Genomic DNA, 25,888 nt, shown 5'->3' on the forward strand with positions numbered 1-25,888 from the left:
ACAGCGTGGCTGGCAAGAAAGAGTATAAAAGAAGAAAATCTAATGACATGGCCTCCTTGTTCACCTGATCTGAACCCCATTGAGAACCTGTGGTCCATCATCAAATGTGAGATTTACAAGGAGGGAAAACAGTACACCTCTCTGAACAGTGTCTGGGAGGCTGTGGTTGCTGCTGCACGCAATGTTGATGGTGAACAGATCAAAACACTGACAGAATCCATGGATGGCAGGCGTTTGAGTGTCCTGCAAAGAAAGGTGGCTATATTGGTTACTGATTTGTTTTTGTTTTGTTTTTGAATGTCAGAAATGTATATTTGTGAATGTTGAGATGTTATATTGGTTTCACTGGTAAAAATAAATAATTGAAATGGGTATATATGTGTTTTTTGTTAAGTTGCCTAATAATTATGCACAGTAATAGTCACCTGCACACACAGATATCCCCCTAAAATAGCTATAACTAAAAACAAACTAAAAACTACTTCCAAAACTATTCAGCTTTGATATTAATGAGTTTTTTGGGTTCATTGAGAACATGGTTGTTGTTCAATAATAAAATTAATCCTCAAAAATACAACTTGCCTAATAATTCTGCACTCCCTGTATTGTTCATGTTAACACATCCTTATGTACAAGGTGAGGGTAGTGTGTGATGTGTATCACTGTGTGTTGTTATAGACTGTGTGTGAGGTATGTACATAACTAACCTGTGTATAGTGAGAGACAAGAGCTTTACATACACCCTGCAGTTACACTATACTGTATGACTCACATATTTACACACAATTATTACCTGACATTTGCTCCTATAAGTTATGAGCAAATTTAAGTTTGCTCATAACTTGTAGGAGCAAAATGGGTTGAATAAACTGTGCAACTTTGTAAACTGCAGAGAGGGAGGCTGAAAGCTCTTGCCCAGGCTGATATATCAGAGAAATTGCAAGCTGATAACATAAATCATGTAATTTAGGCTAGCAATGCCCTGGTTCCCCTTACCTCTGTTCTATGTTTTCACTCCCTTCAGTCTGTGTTTCAGGCTGCTAACTCTTTGTCAAGCACTCTACTCGTCTTTCTCGTCTGCTAACAAATTGAGCTCCTCTCAGCTGAAACGACTAGCCCTCAGTGCGTTTTCGTGCCGATGAGGGGGAGGAGCCTCGTCAACCGTCGGCACATGACCTGAGTGATGATGACATCTGCATTTCACTCGCACAGGCTGAACTGTGCTATTAGGGAAGTATAGGGGCTGGGTTGGAGCGCCGCCTGCAGGCTCTTATGAATAAAGTGCAGAGGGGTCTAGACTCTACCACACGTGCAGTTAAAAAAAAAAAAAAGGATTTTATTTTTTTTAACCTTTTTTTGGGTAAGTAAATATAAATTTTCCAATAGGGGGGCTATTGGAAAAATTATATTTTATTCAGCCAAAAAAAAAAAAAATTCTCTGGGGGTTTCATGTGCGCCTATATAGGAGCCTCCACTGTCAGTATTGATCCCTGGGGGACTTTGATTACCTTTGTCAAATCTACGTTACCTTCTATTGATTTTAATTGCAAGCTGCTTCTCTTCCCTGAAACAACACCTTATTTTCTGTGGATCAAACTTAAATGTAAGTCATCACCACTTTATATATCAACAAACTTCAAATTATGCCATGTAGCCTTATCATAGGGTTAGGTAGCCATGTCCTTGAGGATGAACAAGTATGGCATGAGATAACTGGTAAATAGAAAGGGAAATAATTAATTACATGTAGCCCTAAAGGGTCAGAGCATCAGGAAGTGGTGAGAGCAAAATACCTATATCAGACAACCAATTGTCTAATGACAGCTATGAACTCTTTAAATCTTGCTGAGTCGTTAACTATGACAGGGCACCTGTCTCAATTCTATTCTATTAAACTTAAAGGGGCAAATCACAAGGTAAAAAAAAAGTACTATACAGAACTGGGTCTCTGGTAGACTTCTACATTGTGAATCCCACAGTTCCAAAAAAAAAATAAAAAAAAAATGAAGCAAACAAGAATAGTTGTGTTCAGGATTAGGTCCTTGCAAACTGCTACTGTGAGGACAAAGTAACCAGCAGAATGAGAAATATTGTGCAGGATGCCACACCTCCTCTTTCCCTTAGTGGGGAATTTACAGCACAGTACTGTGACCTTTTCTATGTGTGCAGGGTAGTGTCCTGGTGCCTAAGAACTATATTTCCCAGCATGCTTGGGTTTTTAGTCTCAACTCTAACAGAAGAACAGGTGGCATAAAATAATGGGCACCAGTTCAAGGCACTATGGTGATATGTATGTTGGGTGCAACATCAGGGCTCATATTCCCAGATGGCAGGGATGCCCTGGCACGTCGGTTTATTTATCCCTGTGAACTAGATTAAAGGGACAGTCTAGTCAAAATTTAAACTTTCATGGGGGCGTGGCTTCACTGCAGCCATGTTAGGTCGCACAATACTGGAGCTCTGCAAAATTGTTGACTAATCTCTTATTTATTTCACTCACAAAACAGCTTTCTAACTCAATATTGCTCATCTATGCCGAGAAATTGGAATAGTACAAGAAGAGATCGTTATTTGCATGAAATACTAAGCAGAAATCTCCAACTGGACTTACTACACTTATATGCAGAGGCCTAACATCATATCTCCTTTTCGACATCTCACCCCCCCCCCCCGGCTAGCTAGATAGCCGGGTTATGCTACTATACTTGGCGGGACTAGTATATGAAGCAATTCTAGCTAAACTTCTTGACCATTGAAACGTAAGTTGGGCCGAGCTCATAACCGCTACTGAGGATGGAATTAACGGCTACCGCCATACTACATCTGCTTACTCGCAAAATGGATGCACAGTTCGACTCACTTACTAAGCTCCTACGAGGCGCCACCTCTGATAGTGAGACCGATTTCCTGTCTGCAGGTATAGCACAGCCGACCGACATAGAGAGTGCAGCGTGTATGCTCAATACACCGGGTGACTCAGAGGGGCCAGAAACCCAGACGGAAGACACTACTGCTAGACTACAGACGGCTACACTGTCTGAACCGCTCCCCTTGCAGGATACCTACTATCTCTCACCTCAGATTGTGACTCGAAACCCTAGGCCTCTGGTGCGATGGCTGGTAGCTGAGGAATCTAAGCACTTCGGAGGTATAATGTTAATGGAAGACTTAGATAGATCACACCTAGTGGCCTCCACACACCGGATGAAACTGTCAGATGATGGCTGCCCCCGGAGACCTCTCATTCTCCCACATTACATAGGGGCCTTTGTCTCCTTATTGATCAGATATATGAGAGAGAATCAGCGTTCCTGAATATCACCATAGCCGACTAGCTTGCGGCATAGGGTAAATTTACCCTTTTTTTTTTCTTTTATTCACTGAACTGCCCCTAGAACTTACAGGATAACCCCAGAATCTACGAATGCATATATGGGCTGGAGGACTACCATTGACTGCTCCCCACCTGCAGCCTGCATATCTATGGGAACAATTCCCCTAAGTGTCTCTTCTACATGAGAGGCTCTCTTTGTTCTATAAGACGTACATGGAACTGCTGTTGATATACTAAATGACGGTTTATATGTTAACCTGAAACGCATGTATGAAAATGTATCTCTCAACAACCCCTAGTATTAATAGATAGCATAGTTCTCCTTTTGGGTATAACAGAGCCAAATTTATGGGCATGTTTTTGCTCTGCTTGGAAATAACTTCATTTATTCAGTTTTTGTAGTTATTTATGCCCCTCAATTACATATTATTTGCCCTAGTCCAGATCGAAGACTCTATTAGATCCCACTGCAGTTCAGGGTATAAAATCCATGTGTATATACCTAACTCTAGTATTAGCCGGAAACTGTTAATTTATTTGCCACCTTCATCTCTATAAGCTTTAAGCAATGAAACATTTCTGTATATATGATTTTGGGGAGAGAAACTTCACTTTCACACTTTTATACTTATGGACCCCATGTATGACCTAAACCCTCAGCACGCCCCATAGGATAGCTGAATGAGAACTTTATTCCCCCTCCTGAGACTTATAGTGAACCAGTTGACAAACCTTAATACAGAGAGAGGATATAATTATATATTTGCCAGCTAACCTAGAAGGTCTCTGTAGACAATACTCTATATATAGTTAAGACAGATTTGCAGGTCAGAATTACTCTATTATTTTACAAGGCTACCACAGTTCCCCGGGACAGCCATTGTTCTATGCCCATATTCCCATATGAGGGCGATTTCAACCTATTTCAACCCCCCCCTTCCTCAGTGGTGGACCAGATGGGTGACACCTTCGCCCACCCTATACCCACTTAGTTTAACGGCTCAAAAGCACTTACAAGTTTAGCACACTAACTTTATCCCGCCCCCCCCCCTTTTTCTCATTTCCTTTCTTCTTTTTTCTCGCATTTCGAGCGGCTTTTGCCCGCTGAACTTTTCCTCTCTTTTACCTGTCTTTTCTACACATTATAGGAATAAAAAGAGAAACCACTAGTGTAACTTGGGGCCCCTGGGACCACATGAATATCAAGGACTTTTGGAGTCTGCATTATTATCATTCTATATTTATCATTCATGTTGGGCTGGTGATGATTTCACTCGCTCTAAAAAGCGTAATGCATATTTGTATAATTTTGTGTATAAAATGATAACAGCTGTCCTAAGTTACATACTACATGTTACATACCTAAGTCTATAGATATATAGATCCCTGCGTGGATCGATACGTTGCTTTTGTTTGACTTTGACTCTAACTTTCTCAATAAAAACTTGTTTAAAAAAAAAAAAAAAAGATAAATTCAAAATTTAAACTTTCATGATTCAGATAGGGCATGTAATTTTAAGCAACTTTACCATTTTCTTTTATCATCAAATTTGCTTTGGTTTTTTTGGTATTATTTGTTGAGAGCTAAACCTAGATAGGCACATATACTAATTTCTAAGCTCAAACACAAATAGAAGCAGTCTGCCAGGAATGAACAACAGCTCAAATAGCTTGTTCTATGGCCCGGTTGCCACCTGGGAGTAGCTTCTTTTTGACGAGGCCCACAATAAACCGAAACGTACGTCTGGGGTTTTGCTGTTTCTCTCGTTCAGAGTGGAATTGCCTGGTATTTCGGGACTGGACTGCACTATTAAATCAGGATCAGACTGATATACTACAGGAAAGTTCTTCTCTGTGTGAAGCAAAAAGAGGCTGCTTCTTGGGTGGTAACTAGCCAAAGAACAAGCTGTTATGCTATTGTTCGTTCCCAGGTTGAGCGGTTCTCTGTTTTTATTTATACTTATTTCTAAGCCCTTGAAGGCCGCCTCTTATCTCAGTGCATTTTGACAGTTTTTTACAGCTAGACAGAGCAAGTTCATGTATGCCATATAGATAGGCTTACCATACGTCCCGGTTTGATCGGGATTGTCCCTGTTTGGAGGTGCTGTCCCTGTTGTACATTCTGTCCCGGCCATGGCAAAGGGAACTTAGCGTTTGCGCTAAGCAGTGCCTTTCTTTGCCCACCCTCACAGCTCATCATGCTTCAGACCGGTGTAGTGTCATAGAATCCAACGATTTGTGCTTCATAATTTGGCGCTTCCAAGGAGGAAGCATTGCGCTGCTGCACACTGACACAAGTTAAAAATATATTGCACATATATTATCTTGCAGATTGGTACGTTTATATCTTTCTACATATGAATGATATCCATATATTAATGATTAAATAATATATTAGGAGTGAGACCCAAGAATTGTGCATTTAAAATGAATTATCCCAGTCAATTCCCATTAGATTGTCATCAACGCCTTATAACCTCATATGAATGGGATCATTTGTGTGTCACTGTCCTTTTGTACATAGTTTCTAACTAGGAATGCCTATGTATGTGTATGGTCCTGCCTTGTCCTCTGTCTATGGGATCAGTTGATGACATGAAAGGATATTCTGTTTATTAGTACACATAGAATGTGATCTGATAATGATAAGGGAATCCTACCTGTACTAACATCTAGCTGTGCATGTGATCTGATAAGGGAATCTTATCTGTACTTTTATCTAGCTGTGCATGTTATCTGATAAGTGAATCATAATTATTTCTGATAGCATCTAACGGTGATATACACACACACCTGACCACACCCCCACTGGCAGTGCACCAGGTGGTCCCAGTTTCCCCTCTAAAAATTATGGTGAGCCTTCATAAAGATAACATTGTGCTCACTCCCGTGGAGTTAATTATGAGCCATCCCTATTTGTTTAAAATGCAAGTCTGTCAAAAGAACTGAAATAAAGGGGCAGTATGCATAGGCTTAGATACAAGGTAATCATAAAGGTAAAAAGTATATTAATATAACTGTGTTGGTTATGCAAAACTAGCATCTATGTGTGTATGAGATCTGTTAATTTGAACATTAGTTCCGGTCGGCAATTGCCACACCCCCTTGATCATGCCCCCTGACCACACCACCACTGGCAGTGTGCCAGGTGGTCCCAGTTTCACCTCTAAAAATTATATGGTAAGCCTACATATAGATAACATTGTGCTTACTCATGTGGAGTTTATTTATAAATCAGCACTGATTGGTTAAAATGCAAGTCTGTCAAAAGAACTGAAATAAGGGGGCAGTATGCATAGGCTTAGATACAAGGTAATAACAAAGGTAAAACGTATATTAATATAACTGTGTTGGTTATACAAAACTGGGGAATGGGTAATAAATGGATTATCTATCTTTTTAAACAATAGAAATTCTTGGGTAGACTGTCCCTTTAAAGTATGAAGCATTCAAATCTAAAGTAATCTGGGGAATTAAAAAAATCAGCCAATAGAAATGCAAGCGCATTCCTATATAAGGGTGAACCTTGTATTCAATCTTCAGTTTGCTGCGGTGACAGCATGAAGAAGGATTGGGTGGATGATAAGAAGAGGACTACCCAAGAAGATCAATCAGCGGCGCCAGGGTACCGCTGCTGCCCTCAAAGGATCTGGGTTCAAGATGGTGAATCTAAACTTTGGGGTTTAGAGTTATTTTTTTATTTTTTTTATATAAGCAAAGTTCTGCTCTGAGATTGCCATTGTTTGTCAGTAGATTTATGCACAGACTCGCACTATGCAGAATACCCGGCTTACTTGAGGGGGGGGGGGTTTGCAAGCATAATCACAGTCATGCCTCCCTAGGCCTCAACATTCCAGATTGGATCAGCAGTGAAGATTCACAAGAAAATTATATTGATCAAATCGGGGATGCACAATGAGAAAATCTTGATAAGAGCTGAGATTTGTTTCCTCAATAGTAAAATCGATAGCTGGTTTTCTCAGCGTCAGGCATGGTTTGTTGGCTTAGGACTCACTTGCAAGGCAGAGAGACACTTTGGAATGCAAATGGACCTTTTTAACTGGTGATGGCGTTAAAGTTGTAACTAGCTGCTGCAGATGCTGTGACATGGAAACTGCTTGTAAGACCTGAGAGCTGCTGCCAAGCCCACCTTTAATCATGTCAATGGCTGCTGAAAGTTGCTGCCACCCCCCCCCCCCTTTGAAGATGTCACCGGCTCATGCAGTGCACACACCATGTGACAAATTCTGGACAATCCAGGACACCTAAGCTGAAATCTGTCTACCCAATTGCACTTTCAAAAATGTAGGATGGACTTCCCAAGTTTGGGACTGTCACTAAAAAAGCAGGGGCTTCTGATCACCTTACCATTAGCAACACAAAGTATTACTCTTACCTGCAACTGGATCATCCCAGACCTCCCTGTGTGAATTCTAAGTATCTAGTTCTGTAGTTATGTGCATATTTTAAATGTGATTGCTGGGCCTAAAAGTGAAAGAAAAATCTCATATGGCTCTGGTTAGACATCCTCAGGCTATGAAATATAATTTGTTTGCAGACATAGGGAACCCAGCAAGAGTTTCATGTTAAATTAATGATTCTGAAATTATTTTTTCTTACCTTTTTATTGACAATATATACTATTTATTTTATGATTAAGAGAATTTTGTTTTCTACTGTTCTTTTATTTTTCAATTGAGAGCAATGTTAATTTAATCTGCGTGAGCTACCAATGTTATAACTGTAAATTCCACTAGATGGCGAACTTATCATAATATTAGGTTATTAGCTCTCATTCTATCATCTTTTATAAAAAAAAAAAAAAAAAATTGTGTTGTAGATGAATAAAAGACAAAAAAATGAATTACCTGCTGCGGATTTATATTCCTATCTTATTTTTTTACTTATTTATTGTATTTAGAACAGGGATTGGCAACCAACTTCGATCTAACAGTCACATTTTTCAGTCACTACCTCCTAAAGCGTCTGTTTAACTTCTGTATTGAACCTGCTGCAACAATATTAAAATCCAATATGATATGTGCGTGATAAATGAAGTGGGTGACTAGTAACTGACAGTTTGTTCAAGTAAATGAAAGTGTTAAATCAATGTATAATATTATTTTGCAGCTTATTTGCTGATTATATTTCATGAGTAAGGTGGCCACCTGGCTGGGATTTACCCGGACAGTTAGGATTTTAGGGTTGCCAGGTGTCCAGTAGTTAACTGGACAGTGCAGTATTTTAGCAGGCTATCCAGTACAATCTTCACAAAAATGCTTCTAATTACAAGTGTTACTGGGAGCCAAAAAGGTAAAATGATTGATTTGTGTGTTACTGGCTCCCAAGGAGTAAAATGACTGCTTAGTTGTAAAAAAATATACATTGTGTGTTCAAGATTTGAGGCTAAGATAGAGCTTTTGGGGGAATATTGTGTGACCCCCATCCACCTCTGTGCCAAGTCACTGACTGATTTCCAGTATTTTTATGTAGGACAGCTGGCAACCATATCGGTTTTCCATTTGTGTGTCTGGTTTTGAAGCTGAGTCAGGCCCGGATATGCAAATGTCTGAGTTTGGGGGAAACAGCCAAAAGAAGTTGACATTGTGCATTTGCAACATACTGCACATGCCTACAGTTATTTCTCTCTTGCGTGTGTCTTTGTATGGGAGTGTGTCTGAGTGTAACTGTATTTGTGTTTGTTAGTGTCCTTCTGTGTGTGTGAAACTGTGTTTGAGAGTGTTGTGTCTTGGTGTGTGTGTCTTTGTGTGTGTGTGTGAGATAATGAGCATTTGTGAGAGAGTGTGAATATCTATGTGCGAGTTTGTGTTTATGTGCTATTACACATTGTGTGTACTCTGCAAAAAATGTTGAAAAAATTATAGTTGAAAAATGTCATGTTCTAATTTGAGTATGTAATTTTAAAACTAGTGACCTTGTTATACTATGTATTTAACACACAGTTAAAGTAACGCTCGAGAGGCGCAGGGCACTCCTGATTCTGAGTGAAAACTGCCCTTTAATAATTATTATTCTTTATTTATAAAGTGCCAACAGATTCCGCAGCACTTCCCATGGGTACAAAGATAAAAGTACAACAGAAAAACAATACAGTAAAAGACGACATTTTACAGACAAATACAGAGGGAATTGATGGCCCTATTCTAGTGGAAACTTACAATCTAGATGGGTAGGAGGATGGGAAACAGGAGGTGGGGACTGCAAAGGTGAGAATGATATAAGTGAGGAGATAGATGAGAGCAAACGTTAGGTAAGTGGAATTAATTTGTTACTGAATCGGGTGATAAGCTTCCCTGAACCAAAAGGTCTTTAGGGAGCGTTTAAAGGAGGACAGGTTAGGGGAAAGTCTGACAGCTCGAGAAAGTGCGTTCCAGAGGGTTGGTTCCGCACGAGAGAAGTCATGTAGTCTAGTATGGGAGGAGGTGATGGTAGAGGACACAAGGAGCAGGTCGTTGTTGGATCTTAGGGGGTGGGCTGGAGTATATTTGTTGATGAGTGAGGACAGGTAGGGTGGGGCAGCATTGGTGAGGGCTTTGTAGGTCAGGGTGAGAATTTTGAATTTGACTCTGCTGTGAATGAGGAGCCAGTGAAGGGACTCACAGAGAGATGCAGCAGAAGCAAAGTGTCGGGAGAGGGGGATTAGCCTGGCAGATGCATTTAGGATGGATTGAAGGGAAGAGAGGCGGGAGAGAGGCAGGCCAATTAGTAGGTTATTACAGTAGTCAAGTTGGAAATTACCAGTGAGTGGATTAGCTGTTTAGGAGCTTCAGCGCTCAGAAACGCTCAGAAATTTTGGAGATATTGCGTAGGTGGTTGCGGCAGGATGAAGAGAGCAATTGGATGTGGGTAATGAAGAACAGATTTGAATCAAGTGTGACTCCAAGGCACCGGACTTAGGGTGATGGGGAGATAGTGGTGCCGCCAACAGTGATAGAAAAATTAGAAACTGAAGTAGAGTTAGAGGGGGGGATTAGAAGTAGTTCGGTCTTGGACATGTTAATTTTTAGGTGGTGAGAGGCCATCCAGGAGGAAATGCCAGATAAGCAGTCACTGAAGTGAGAGTTGACACAAGGAGAGAGTGCAGGGGTGGATAGGTAGATCTGGGTAACATCACCATAGTGGTGATAGTTGAAGCCATAGCTGTTGAAGTTTACCCAGTGAAGAAGTGTAAACAGAGAAGAGTAGAGGACCCAGAACAGAGCATTGAGGAACTCCAACAGACAGAGGCAATAGATAGGAGGAGTCACCAGCAAAAGAGACTGAGAAGGATCTGTTAGAGAGATAAGAGTGAATCCAGGAGAGGGCAGTGTCACAGAACCCAAGAGAGCTGAGAGTCCGTAGGAGGATAGGATAGTCAACAGTGTCAAAGGCAGCAGAGAGGTCAAGTAAGATGAGTATAGAGCAGTAGCCATTGTTTTTAGCAGAAAGGAGATTATTAGTAACCTTGGTAAGGGCTGTCTCAGTTGAGTGTGCGTGACGGAAGCTAGATTGCAGGGGGTCGAGCAATGAGTTGGTGGACAGGAAGTGGGTTAGGCGATCGAAAACTAGTTTTTCAAAGATTTTTTAAGCTAGCAGGAGCAGTGATATGGAGCGGTAGTTTGCAGGAGAGTTAGGGTCAAGGGAGAGTTTTTTGAGGATGGGGTGACCTTTGCATGTTTGAAGGAGGCAGGTAATGAACCTGTAGAAAGGGATAGGCTGAATATGTGAGTAAGAGCTGGAGTGAGGGTGGGAGACAGAGAAAGTATTAGATGTGAAGGAATAGAGTCAAGTGGGCAGATAGTGAGGTGGGAGGAAGACAATAGTGAACCCACTTCACTCTCAGTGGTTGAAAGGAAGGAGCAAAGAGTGGTAGAGGGTGTGAGTGGGAGCGAAGTTGGAAGATTGCAGGCTTGTGTTGGGATGTTGCTTCAGATGGTAAGTGTTTTATTGAAAAAGTAGTCATACAGGTCTTGAGCACTGAATGCAGATGAAGGGGGTGATGCAGGTGGGTAGAGGAGAGGGAGAAGAGTCTTTTTGTCATGATCCAGCCTAGAATTGAACCTGGGACCTGTCTCTATTTCTGCTGCTGTTCTTCCCAGCCTGTTGTTTTACCACTTTGCCACCAGATGGCTTGATCACAGGCTAAGAATATTGGCTTTTATGTTTGCTGCAACTTTGGCTCTCTGGCTCCACCTGCTTACCAGCTGAAACAAATTATATAATCAGCAGCCTGCTATATTTGGGAGGTTTGTTTGCAGTTCTGGGCCTTGACATTGAGTGTTATACTCTGACAGACCCTCTGGTCCTGTTTCCTGAGTGAAAACAGATTTGTTGGATTTCCTGGTGCCTGATTTCTGCTTCATTTACAGAATGTCAAGGCCCCACATCGGAGCTTGCAGAGGTGATCCATTCTTTGACTGAAGTGCCTGAGAGAATTTTGTCTGTGGACTCTCATCTACTACAACTTAACCAAATTCTAAAATCCCTTCCGGATGCATTGAAGTCACTTATCCAAGATTTCACTGCAGGATTCCAGACTTTACAGGATAGCCTGAAAGACTTTATCAATAAAAAAATTTCTGAGTTGGGCACTCCTACTCCTGTGTCCACTACCCCAAAGACTGTATCCTTACCAATCCAAAGGAGGATATCAACCCCTCTTACCACTCATGAAATGGCAAGAAGGAGAACTAATGGCTTATGTTTCTATTGTGGAGCTACTGGGCATGTAATATCCTTTTGTCCAGTGAGACCCCCTAAGAAGTCTGTTCCTGGGTCTCCACCTCTAAATCCTGATTCATCAAATGGACAGGCTACAGAGAGGAAGTCAAACTTTAATCCCACTTCGGATTCCTCTGGAGATGAGCTCTGCATGGGTTCTATTTTACATCCCCTATTTGATCAGCCTAGGACTGCACCTTCAATAGACTCTGATTTCTGTGAAGTACTAACATGTCATCCACAGAATCCTAGTACTACGAACCCAGAGATTTGCCTACCAAATGCAGCTACATTCTCATCTTTGTGCATTTCAGAAGAAATGTCTAACTATTCAACCATTGAAGATGATACTGATTCTGACATTGAAGGGACGGTACTTCAAACTGCTGTTCGGTCAAAAGGTCCCTTACCTTCTGTTCATCAGACCCACCTCTTCAGAACCTACAAGCCTAGAACTGCGCAGAAACCAAAGATCAGTCCTGTTGGGGGCCTCTATACTAATTCCAGTCCACAGAATCCTCTTCTGGAGAACCCTTCAAAAAAGATAATACACCCTGATTGTACTTATGCCTCTGATGGTACGCTAGTACGCATTAAAGATCTGGAGCTATACGAGAATGCTAAGCCTGCCCAGAGGTCATCCTTGAGGAGGGGGTACTGTCATGATCCAGCCTAGAATTGAACCTGGGACCTATCTCTATTTCTGCTGCTGTCCTTCCCAGTCTGTTGTTTTACCACTTTGCCACCAGATGGCTTGATCACAGGCTAAGAATATTGGGTTTTCTGTTTGCTGCAACTTTGGCTCTCTGGCTCCACCTGCTTACCAGCTGAAACAAATCATATAATCAGCAGCCTGCTATATTTGGGAGGTTTGTTTGCAGTTCTGGGCCTTGACATTGAGTGTTAAACTCTGACAGACCCTCTGGTCCTGTTTCCTGAGTGAATACAGATTTGTTGGATTTCCTGGTGCCTGATTTCTGCTTCATTTACAGACTGCTCTTCTTGATTTTCCCTTGGCACTGTGTTCCATTTCTGGACTGATTTCCTGGCAATTGATCTTGGCTAATTCTCTATTTCCTAAGGACTGACTCAGGTACTTTTGCTTGCTTGTTACCTGTTACTACAGAGTTCCAGTTTGCAGTCTATGCAAGTTTCCTGTTTGTTACTACAGTGTTCCAGTCTACAGCATATGCAAGTATCCTGCTTGTTATTACAAAGAACTGCATTCCTGCCTGTTACTACAGAGTTCCAGTCTACAGCTTGAAGTTCCAGTCTATAACATATAGATCCAGTCTACCGCATATGTAAATATCCTGCCTGTTATTACAAAGATATGCATTCCTGTCTGTTGCTACAGAGTTCCAGTCTACAGCATATGCAAGTATCCTGCCTGTTATTACAAAGATCTGCATTCCTGTCTGTTGCTACAGAGTTCCAGTCTATAGCATATGCAAGTACCCTGCCTGTTATTACATAGAGCTGCATTCCTGCCTGTTACTACAGAGTTCCAGTCTACAGCATATGCAAGTATCTGCCTGTTATTACAAAGAACTGCATTCCTGCCTGTTACTACAGAGTTTCAGTCTACACCATATGGTTCCAGTTTACAGCATATGCAAGTATCCTGCCTTTTATTACAAAGATCTGCATTCCTAATGGTACTACAGAGTTCCAGTCTACAGCGTATAGACTTTGCCTTATATAATTTGCATATCTCTGCATTGCTAATTATCCTATCAATAAAACCATCACCTTTATTTCCTAAAACCTTGTACCTGTTTAATTATGCCAAAAAGGAAAGACTCACGCAGACAAAACACAACTTTAACCCCAGAACCTGACACCTCTGCACAACAGCTCCCAACTCCTGAACCTGCTCCCTTGCAGAGTATGACACTTTTAGGGTTTGAGGAGTGAGTGGATATAAGAGAAGAATAGTAGGTTTGCTTAGCTAAGTAAAGGGCAGAGGTGTAAGAATAAAGAATTAACTTATAGTGGATGAAATCAGGTTCAGAGCGGGATTTCCTCCAGGCATGTTAAGCAGTGCGGAAGCATTTTTGAAGGTGGCGTGTTTGCTGTGAGTGCCAGGGCTGGAGCTGATGACGTGGGGCTTTGCGAAGTTGGGGAGGAGTGAGAGTGTCAAGTGCAGGGGAGAGAGTATTGTTATAGTGTGTTTTAGCAAGGTCAGGGCAGGATATTGTGGAAGTGTGGGGGAGACATTTTTGAATAAGGTTGGGAAGTTGGAGAGGATCCACAGTGTGCAGATTTCTATGTGTGTTGGGGCAAGGTGTAGAAGTAGGTTTAGCCTGTATATTAAGATTAAAGTTGAGCAGATGGTGGGCTGAGATGGGAAATGGGCGACAGGCAGCATCAGAGAGAGAGCAAAGATAGGAGAATACAAGATAAATAGAGTGTCCATCACAGCGGGAAGGGAATAGGGTGGATTGTGAGAGGCCAAAGTCTCTCACATGGCCTAGGTGTGTGGCTAAAGTGGAGACCAGAAAGACAAGAAGAGCAGCGATCCTCTAAAAAAGCACTTCTTTATTTAAGAAAATCAGGAAACCTCAGATGCTGAAAACACCAATAGGTAGGAATGTCAGACAAGGCACCAATCCGTCTTACGCATTTCGGATACTCCTGACTTAGTCATAGACATTATTGGCTATTTCTTACCCTGCCTTATATATTTTATATATTTTATTATTACATACCATTGGTTAAAGGCTGACATACCTTCCTGGAAAACTAAACTTGGAAAACTCCCCCTGAGCAACATGCTATTTACATAATATCTAATTTAGCTATGTTCACATACCATCAATACTGACTTATGAAAAATATAACTGATCTCCCTATACAGTATATTCGATTCATATCATGATAACTATGCATAGTTAATACATATATACATTTCATTTTACATGACATCCGGGAACAAATGATACAGTGGCATAACATCCTGCACCATGTTATGCCACTGTATCAGGGGGAGGTTTCCAAGTTTAGTTTTCCAGGAAGTTGTGTCAGCCTTTAACCAATGGTATATGATTATAGAATATATAAGGCAGGGTAAGAGCTAGCCAAGGCAAGAGTAGCCAAAACACGTAAGACTGATTGGTGCCTTGTCTGACATTCCTACCTATTAGTGTTTCCAGCATATGATGTTTTCTGATTTTGTTAAATAAAGAAGTGCTTTTTAGAGGATTACTGTTCTTCTGGTCTTTCTGTTGTGCAAATAATATTATACAGCTTGAACCTCGGCACTTGAATTTGGCAGCCGCACTGCAATTGAAACGAATCAAGCTCACACCCGATTGGACGACGGGGTGAGCGTGTGACGTCTGCCGCTTGTGTTGGAGTATGACGGCATTGACTATGGAGCAGGTGAACTGATCGTGCTCTCGGCAACTAGGAGAGTGGACAGGGACAGAGGAGACCGAAGGAGCGGGACCCAGACCACACACAGAGGTACAGTGATGGCATCATTCTGGTGAGAGATCCGCAGTCCTTTTTCAAGTTTTCTTGGACTGTTCCATTTCCTACTTGTAGAGCGTTCTTCTTCTTTGAACACTGAGGGGGCATATAAATATCACCTGTGACTTGCTCATTGGCACACTGCTTTTTGGTTTAGCAGTACTAGCCTTGAGTTGTGAGAGGAAGTGACTGTATATATTGCTTGCTAAAGTGGAGACCACCATGTGTGAGAGCAGGAATGGAAGCAGCGTCAGAGGAAGATAGCCAGGTTTCAGTAATTGCTAAAAGGTTAAAAGCATTAGAAACAAACAGGTCGTGAACAGTTGTAAGTTTGTTACAGACACAGCGAGCGTTCCAGAGGGCACAAGAAAAGAGAGGGGATAAGCGCTGTTTGTTAATGGAGATTAGATTGTTAGTATTGCGTGACCTTGAGTTGCATTATGTTTACCATAAAGGGCTACATTACAAGTGGATCCCAAAAAATATTTTTGCTATTGTTCCTTAATATTGCTAGAGTGAAATCAATAGAAATTTAAATTTTGCGCTCATATTCAAAGTGGAGACTATTTTTTATTAACGATCAAAAGTCTATGGCACTCTACAATCTGTATGCTGGATAGTGCAGGTGCACTGAATCCCTCATATATATATATCCTTATAGGGGAGCTGAAAAACTTGTGTCGGCTATCGTTAGAACTCTAACCTGATTGTGTGCTGGTTTTGTATTGAAATGTACTTTACGTTTTTAAAACACTGCACACATTTATACATGCATATGTATACACACACATACATACATGCATACGTATACACGCACATATACATGCATCCATATGTATACACACACATACATACATGCATGCATATGTATACACACACATGCATACATATGTACACGTACATATACATACATCCATATGTATACACACACATGCATACATACATGCATATGTATACACACACACATGCATACATATGTACACGTACATATACATGTATCCATATGTATACACACACATGCATACATACATACATGCATATGTATATACACACATGCATACATATGTACACGTACATATACATGCATCCATATGTATACACACACATACATGCATATGTATACACACACATACATACCTACATACATACATTAATGCATATGTACACACAAACATATATGTATACAAACACATACATACAGTGGGTATTGGAAAGAATCACCCCTTGAAAATAATCACATTTTGTTGCTTTGCAGCCTAAAATAAAGACAGACACAGTTTTTGTTTATCCAGTTGTTATTACTCAGTGCAACTTATAACATCCAAGTGAAAGATATAACACCAACATGTCAGACAAAAATAAAGACAATTCAAAAACAGAATCACTGAGTTGGAAAAAGGATCACCCCCTTGTGCCAGTATTTTGTTGAACCACCTTTTGCTTAAATTACAGCCTTTAGTCTGTTGGGATATATCTGTAATAACTTTGCACATCTAGACTGTGCAATATTTGCCCACTCTTCTTTGCAGAACTGCTCCAGTTCCATTACATTTTATGGTGACTGTGGACTGCAGTCTTCAAGTCATGCCACAGATTTTCAATGGGGTTTGAGTCTAGGCTCTGACTAGGCCATGCAAGGACATTCACCTTTTTCTCCTTTAACCACTGTGTGGTCATTTTTGCTGTGTGCTTTGGGTCATTGGCATGTTGGAAGGTAAACCTCCTTCCCATTGACAACTTCCTGGCAGAGGGCAGCAGATTTTCCTAAGAATTTGACGGTATTTTGCCCCATCCATTATTCCTTCTTTCCTGACAAGTGCTCCAGTGCCTGCTGCAGAGAAACACCCCCATAACAGGATATTACCACCTCCATTCTTTACTGAAGGTATGGTGTTATTTGGATGGTGAGCTGTATTGTATTTCTCTTGTAAGGTGTATCCAGTCCACGGATGATCCATTACTTGTGGGATATTCTCCATCCCAACAGGAAGCTGCAAGAGGATCACCCACAGCAGAGCTGTCTATATAGCTCCTCCCCTAACTGCCACCTACCCGTCATTCTCTTGCAGCTCTCGACAAGATAGGAAGTAGCTAGAGAGATGTGGTGAATTTATGTAGTTTATCTTCAATCAAAAGTTTATTATTTTCAAATGGTACCGGAGTTGTACTGTTTTAGCCTCAGGCAGAAAGTTGAAGAAGAGTCTGCCTGTGGTTTTTGATGATCTTAGCAGGTTGTAACTAAGATCCATTGCTGTTCTCACACATAACTGAAGAGATGAGGTAACTTCAGCTGGGGGAATGGCGTGCAGGGTCTCCTGCTATGAGGTATGTGCAGTTTAAAATTTTCTAGAGAAATGAATATGCTAGAAAATGCTGTTAATACCGGATTTATTTAAGGTAAGCCTGATTACAGTGATTTAATAACGACTAGTATCATGCTTGCTGTAAAATGTAATATTCTTATTACTTTTTCACATTACTGAAAATAAGATAACGTTTGGTGGAAGTGTTTAAACGTTTTTTTCTACATATTGGTGATAAAACTTTATTGGGGCCCAGTTTTTTCCACATGGCTGGCTAGATTTTGCCTAGGGATAGTTTTTTATGGCTCTCTCACTGTGAGTACAGGTTGGGAGGGGCCTAATTTCAGGCCTAAATCGTGCAGTAGTTTTTGCAGCTTGAGACTTCCAGCTTCCCTAGGAGTCCCCTGAACACTTAGGACCTCTACAAAGGGTTTTTGTGCCTTCAAAAGTCGTTGTATGGGCAGGTAGGATCACAGCAGAGCTGTGGCAGTTTGTTGTGACTGTTAAAAAACGTTTATCATTTTTTTGATCCGGTTTTGAAACTAAGGGGTTAATCATCCATTTGCAAGTGGGTGCAATGCTCTGTTAGTCTATTATACACACTGTAAAAATTTCGTAAGATTTACTGCTTTTTATCACTGTTTTTCAATTTCTATTTTTTGCTTGTTTACATTTATCAAAGTGTTTTCCAAGCTTGCTGGTCTCATTGCTAGTCTGTTTAAACATGTCTGACATAGAGGAAACTCCTTGTTCATTATGTTTAGAAGCCATTGTGGAACCCCCTCTTAGAATGTGTACCAAATGTACTGATTTTACTTTAAGTTATAAAGATCATATTCTGTCTTTAAAAGATTTATCACCAGAGGAAATTGACAAGGGGAAGTTATGCCGACTAACTCGCCCCACGTGTCAGAACCTTTGTATTCCGCTCAAGGGACTCCCGCTCAAGTGGCGCCAAGTACATCTAGCGCGCCCATGGCGTTTACTTTACAAGACATGGCGGCAGTTATGGATCATACCCTTACAGCGGTATTGTCCAAACTACCAGGGTTACAAGGAAAGCGAGACAGCTCTGGGACTAGAAAAAATACAGAGCTCTGACGCTTTAGTAGCTATGTCTGATATCCCCTCACAATATGCAGAAGCTGAGGCAGGAGAGCTTCTATCTGTGGGTGATTTTTCTGACTCAGGGAAGATGCTTCAACCTGATTCTGATATGTCTACTTTTAAATTTAAGCTTGAACACCTCCGTGTGTTGCTCAGGGAGGTTTTAGCTACTCTGGATGACTGTGACACCATTATAGTGCCAGAGAAATTGTGTAGATTGGATAAATACTATGCAGTGCCTGTTTACACTTGACGTTTTTCCAATACCTAAAAGGTTTTCAGAAATTATTACTAAGGAATGGGATAGACCAGGTGTACCGTTCTCTCCCCCTCCTATTTTTAAGAAAATGTTTCCAATAGATGCCGCTACACAGGACTTATGGCAAACGGTCCCTAAGGTGGAGGGAGCAGTTTCTACCCTAGCTAAGGGTACAACTATTCCCGTCGAGGACAGTTGTGCTTTCCTAGATCCAATGGATAAAAAGTTAGAGGGTTACCTTAAGAAAATGTTTATTCAACAAGGTTTTATTCTCCAGCCTCTTGCATGCATTGCCCTGGTCACTGCTACTGCGGCCTTCTGGTTTAAGTCTCTGGAAGAGGCCTTACAGGTAGAAACTCCATTGGATGATATACTTGACAAGCTTAAAGCGCTTAAGCTAGCCAATTCATTTGTTTCTGACGCCGTTGTTCATTTAACCAAACTAACGGCTAAGAACTCAGGTTTTGCTATACAGGCGCGTAGGGCGCTATGGCTTAAATCCTGGTCAGCTGACGTTACTTCAAAGTCTAAGCTTCTCAACATTCCCTTCAAGAGGCAGACCCTATTCGGGCCTGGACTGAAGGAGATCATTTCTGATATTACTGGAGGAAAAGGTCATGCCCTTCCTCAGGATAGGTCTAATAAATTAAGGACCAAACAAACTAATTTTCGTGCCTTTCGAAACTTTAAGACGAGCGCGGCATCAACTCCCTCTAATGCAAAACAAGAGGGACATTTTGCCCAGTCCAAGCCGGTCTGGAGACCTAACCAGGCCTGGAACAAAGGTAAGCAGGCCAAGAAGCCTGCTGCTGCCTCTAAGACAGCATGAAAGATCAGCCCCCGATCCGGTAACGGATCTAGTAGGGGGCAGACTTTCTCTCTTCGCCCAGGCTTGGGCAAGAGATGTCCAGGATCCCTGGGCGTTGGAAATTGTGTCCCAGGGATATCTTCTGGACTTCAAAGCTTCTTCCCCAAAAGGAAGATTTCACCTCTCACAATTATCTGCAGACCAGATAAAGAGAGAGGCATTCTTACATTGTGTTCAAGACCTCCTAGTTATGGGAGTGATCCACCCAGTTCCAAAGGAGGAACAGGGGCAAGGCTTCTATTCAAATCTCTTTGTGGTTCCCAAGAAAGAGGGAACCTTCAGACCAATCTTAGATCTCAAGATCCTAAACAAATTTCTCAGGGTCCCATCTTTCAAGATGGAGACTATTCAAACCGTCCTACCTATGATCCAGGAGGGTCAATACATGACTACCGTGGACTTAAAGGATGCTTATCTTCACATTCCGATACACAAAGATCATCATCGGTTTCTCAGGTTCGCCTTCCTAGACAGGCATTACCAGTTTGTGGCTCTTCCCTTTGGGTTAGCTACGGCACCAAGAATCTTTACAAAGGTTCTGGGGGTCACTTCTGGCGGTCCTAAGGCCGCGGGGCATAGCAGTAGCCCCTTACTTAGACGACGTTCTGATACAGGCGTCGAATTTCCAAATTGCCAAGTCCCATACGGACATTGTTCTGGCATTCCTGAGGTCTCATGGGTGGAAAGTGAATGAAAAGAAGAGTTTTCTATCCCCTCTTACAAGAGTTTCCTTCCTGGGAACTCTGATAGATTCTGTAGAAATGAAGATTTACCTGACAGAGGCCAGGTTGTCAAAACCTCTAAATTCCTGCCGTGTTCTTTATTCTACTTCTCGCCCTTCAGTGGCTCAGTGTATGGAAGTAATCGGCTTAATGGTAGTGGCAATGGACATAGTGCCGTTTGCCCGCCTACATCTCAGACCGCTGCAACTCTGCATGCTCAGTCAGTGGAATGGGGATTACACGGATTAGTCCCCTCTACTAAATCTGGATCAAGAGACCAGGGATTCTCTTCTCTGGTGGCTATCTCGGGTCCATCTGTCCAAAGGTATGACCTTCCGCAGGCCAGATTGGACAATAGTAACAACAGATGCCAGCCTTCTGGGCTGGGGTGCAGTCTGGAACTCCCTGAAGGCTCAGGGATCGTGGACTCAGGAGGAAGCACTCCTTCCGATAAACATTCTGGAACTAAGAGCGATATTCAATGCTCTTCAGGCTTGCTTGTCAGGTTCATCAGATTTCAGTCGGACAACATCACGACTGTAGCTTACATCAACCATCAAGGGGGAACAAGGAATTCCCTAGCAACATTAGAGGTTTCAAAGATAATCGATGGGCAGAGATTCACTCTTGCCATCTATCAGCTATCCATATCCCAGGAGTAGAGAACTGGGAGGCGGATTTTCTAAGTTGACAGACTTTTCATCCGGGGGAGTGGGAGCTCCATCCGGAGGTATTTGCACAGTTGATTCAACTTTGGGGCAAACCAGAACTGGATCTCATAGCGTCTCGTCAGAATGCCAAGCTTCCTTGTTACGGTTCCAGGTTCAGGGATACCAAGGCAGCACTGATAGATGCTCTAGCAGTGCCTTGGTCCTTCAACCTGGCTTATGTGTTTCCACTGTTTCCTCTGCTCCCTCGTCTGATTGCCAAGATCAAACAGGAGAGAGCTTCGGTTATTTTGATAGCACCTGCGTGGCCTCGCAGGACTTGGTATGCAGATCTGGTGGACATGTCATCCTCTCCACCATGGACTCTGCCTCTGAGACAGGACCTTCTACTTCAGGGTCCTTTCGACCATCCAAATCTAATTTTTCTGCGTCTGACTGCTTGGAGATTGAACGCTTGATTTTATCAAAGCGTGGTTTCTCCGAGTCGGTCATTCATACCTTAATACAGGCGTGAAAGCCTGTCACCAGGAAAATCTATCATAAGATATGGTCTAAATATCTTCATTGGTGTGAATCCAAGGGTTGCTCATGGAGTAAAGTCTGGATTCCTAGGATATTATCTTTTCTCCAAGAAGGATTGGAGAAGGGTTTATCAGCTAGTTCCTTAAAGGGACAGATTTCTGCTCTGTTTATTCTTTTGCACAAACGTCTGGCTGAGGTTCCAGATGTTCAGGGGTTTTGTCAGGCTCTGGTTAGAATCAAGCCTGTTTTTAAACCTGTTTCTCCGCCATGGAGTTTAAATTTAGTTCTTAAAGTTCTTCAAGGGGTTCCGTTTGAACCTTTGCATTCCATAGATATTAAGCTCTTATCTTGGAAAGTTCTGTTTTTAGTAGCTATTTCCTCGGCTCGAAGAGTTTCGGAGTTATCTGCTTTACAATGTAATTCCCCTTATCTCATTTTCCATGCAGATAAGGTAGTGTTATGTACCAAACCTGGTTTTCTGCCTAAGGTGGTATCTAATAAAAATATCAATCAGGAGATTGTTGTTCCGTCACTGTGTCCTAATCCTTCTTCAAAGAAGGAACGTCTATTACACAATCTTGACGTGGTTCGCGCTTTAAAGTTTTATTTACAAGGTACTTAAGATTTTCGTCAAACATCTGCATTGTTTGTTGTCTACTCTGGACAGAGGAGAGGCCAAAAGGCTTTGGCAACTTCTCTATCTTTTTGGCTAAGAAGTATAATCCACTTAGCTTATGAGACTGCTGGCCAGCAGCCTCCTGAAATAATTACAGCTCATTCTACTAGAGCGGTAGCTTCCACATGGGCTTTTAAGAATGAGGCTTCTGTTGAACAGATTTGTAAGGCGGCGACTTGGTCTTCGCTTCATACTTTTTCTAAATTCTATAAATTTGATACTTTTGCTTCTTCGGAGGCTATTTTTGGGAGAAAGGTCTTACAGGCAGTGGTGCCTTCCATTTAAGCGCCTGCCTTGTCCCTCCCTTCATCCGTGTCCTATAGCTTTGGAATTGGTATCCCACAAGTAATGGATGATCCGTGGACTGGATACACCTTACAAGAGAAAACAAAATTTATGCTAACCTGATAAATTTATTTCTCTTGTGGTGTATCCAGTCCACGGCCCGCCCTGTCATTTTAAGGCAGGTGTTTTTTATTTTTAAACTACAGTCACCACTGCACCCTATAGTTTCTCCTTTCTCTTGCTTGTCTTCGGTCGAATGACTGGTAGGTTGCAGTTAGGGGAGGAGCTATATAGACAGCTCTGCTGTGGGTGATCCTCTTGCAGCTTCCTGTTGGGAAGGAGAATATCCCACAAGTAATGGATGATCCATGGACTGGATACACCACAAGAGAAATAAATTTATCAGGTAAGCATAAATTTTGTTTTCCTCCAGACATATCGTTACGATGTTGAGGCCAAATAATTCAATTTTAGTCTCATCTGACCATAACACCTTTTTCCATGTGGCCTCAGAATCTCCTAGGTGTGTTATGGCAAAGGTCAGTTGTGACTGCATGTGACCTGTCTTTAGGAGTGGCTTTTTTCTTGGAACCCTCCCATACAAGCCACATTTGTGGAGAATTTGTGATATTGTTGTCACATGCACACAATGACCACTCTTTATCATAAATCCCTGCAACTGCTTCAGAGTTGCTGTGGGCCTCTTGGTAGCCTCTTTGACCAGTTTCCCACTGGCTCTTTCATCCAGTTTGGAGCGACGTCCTGATCCAGAGAGGATCTGTGTTGTACCAAATACCAAAATATATACCAGAGATCTTTTGACAGGGCCTTGCCACCATATGTGATTATTTGCTTCAGTTGCACTACCAGGGACTGAGATGCTCCAGGAAAGCTCTTTTCATGCTGAGCTAATCAATATGCCCACAGCTGATCACAGTTGATGGTCAAATGGCTTTGTGCGTGCCGTTGAGAAGGTGATTAACTACACCTGATTAAGTTTACAAGTAATTTTAGGAGGAGGTGATCCTTTTTCCAACTCAGTGATTCTGCATTTGAATTGTCTTTATTTTTGTCTGACATGTTGGTGCTATATTTCTCACTTGGATGTTATAAGTTGCACTGAGTAAATACAACTGAATAAACAAAAACAGTCCCTGTCTTTATTTCAGGCTGCAAAGCAACAAAATGTGATTATTTTCAAGGGGGGGTTGATTCTTTTCAATACCCACTGTACATACATGCATATGTACACACATAAATACATGCATATATATATATATATATATATATATATATATATACAAACACATACATACAGTACACATATATACACATATATATACTGTATACACACACACACACATGCATATGTACATACATACATACATACATGCATATATATATATATATATATATAAACACATACATACATGCATATGTACACACACATACATACAGTACACATATATACACATACATATACTGTATACACACACACATGCATATGTACACACACATACATATATACACCTACACACTTGAGCCTTTCACTATTCAGTTTTTAATAAAAAAACATTAAAATACATTTAATCTGTATTAGTATAAGTGAAATACTTTACCCAGCTGCTTGTGAGCTGTGAGTTTTGCCAGTAGTATGGGATGTGTATTCTTTTCAGTCCACCTCCATATTTTTTGTGTGTCTAGGAAAAATTAGAAATGGCTGTGTTACCCTTGTTAGCATTTAAAGGGACATGCAACCAAACATTTTTATTTTATGATTCAGATATAGCATGTGATTTTAAATAACTTCCCAATTTACATCTATTTTAATTTGCTTCTTGTTGTATCCTTTTGTTGTATAGGCAGCTATGCACTACTGGGAACTTGTAGAACACATCTGGTGAACCAATGACAAGAGGCATTTGTGTGCAGCCACCAATCAGCGGCTAGTTTCCAGTAATCTGAAATGCAGAAGAACAAAGACGGGCGCCTCCTAGTGCAGACAGCTGACAAATGCCCCTCCCTTTCAAGAGTAAGAAGGAGATGTATACTCACAAAAATATCAGCACAGAATGTGCTGAAAACTACATGCTGACATCTCTGTGTCTCAGCTAATTGAACTCTGGTCTCTGTTCCACCACAAAGGTTTACCAAAGTTTCCGTCTGGGTCAGATGAAGGCTCCAGATGTATTGTAAGCCAATTAGTTTAATTAAAACATTAAAAACATATGTACACAATTAGCTCAGTTTCCTCAGATGCCTAACAAGTGAACAAAGGACTGTGTCACTAAAAATTTATTTTGTTAATGCTTTTTTTGCTACAAGCAGGAAAACCACTATTTAATAACGATCCTGCATTGTCCCTCTTAGTTAACTGATTTCTGTGACAACCAACTAGAATGTAAGTTTCATTCTTGTTCTTGACCAATCCTGACACCATTAGGGTACGGTGTATTAACAGGATACTTGATCCCATCATCACTCTATTACAACATGTCCTGCTGCTCCTGTGCTGCATTTGTCCACTTGGTCTTCTGCCCCCGTATGCTGTTTCTTTAACTTGTTCAAATGTACTTTATACAACCATGTCCCAGGGTTCATGTGCTGCCATTGGTGCCTGGATTGCCCATCTGTCCACTTGCTGCTGCTGTGCCAATTTGTGGGAAAAAAAACTGTATACCACCATGTCCTGTAACTCATTTTCTTTACTGGGTGCCCAGACTACCCCCTGCTATCCTACCCACATATCCTGCTGCTGCTCCAACGTGTGAACATGTACTCTATTCCACCATGTCCTGCTACCTTGGGTTCCCGTCTGCCCATTTGAACCACAGCTTGTGACTTTTTCAGATAACACTCTACTTCTGTGTCCTCTCCTCTGTCCATGGTGTTGGTTACTTTTTGAACTTTTGTTGTCATCTTCCACCATTCCAATTTCTCTTCTGCCCT

The 25,888-nt window shown here is 41.5% G+C and overlaps 1 long non-coding RNA gene across 1 annotated transcript in view; it reads left to right on the forward strand.

The window, feature by feature from the left end:
- Nucleotides 1-25,180, forward strand: part of LOC128639843 (uncharacterized) — a 38,026-nt gene extending 12,846 nt beyond the window's left edge. Inside the window, exon 2 of the long non-coding RNA XR_008399266.1 lies at nt 24,802-25,180. This is a non-coding gene — a long non-coding RNA (uncharacterized LOC128639843). The remainder of the gene's footprint in view (nt 1-24,801) is intronic.
- Nucleotides 25,181-25,888: the final 708 nt, after the last annotated feature.

The sequence above is a fragment of the Bombina bombina genome, chromosome 1 (genome assembly GCF_027579735.1).
Source record: "Bombina bombina isolate aBomBom1 chromosome 1, aBomBom1.pri, whole genome shotgun sequence".
NCBI lineage: Eukaryota > Metazoa > Chordata > Amphibia > Anura > Bombinatoridae > Bombina > Bombina bombina.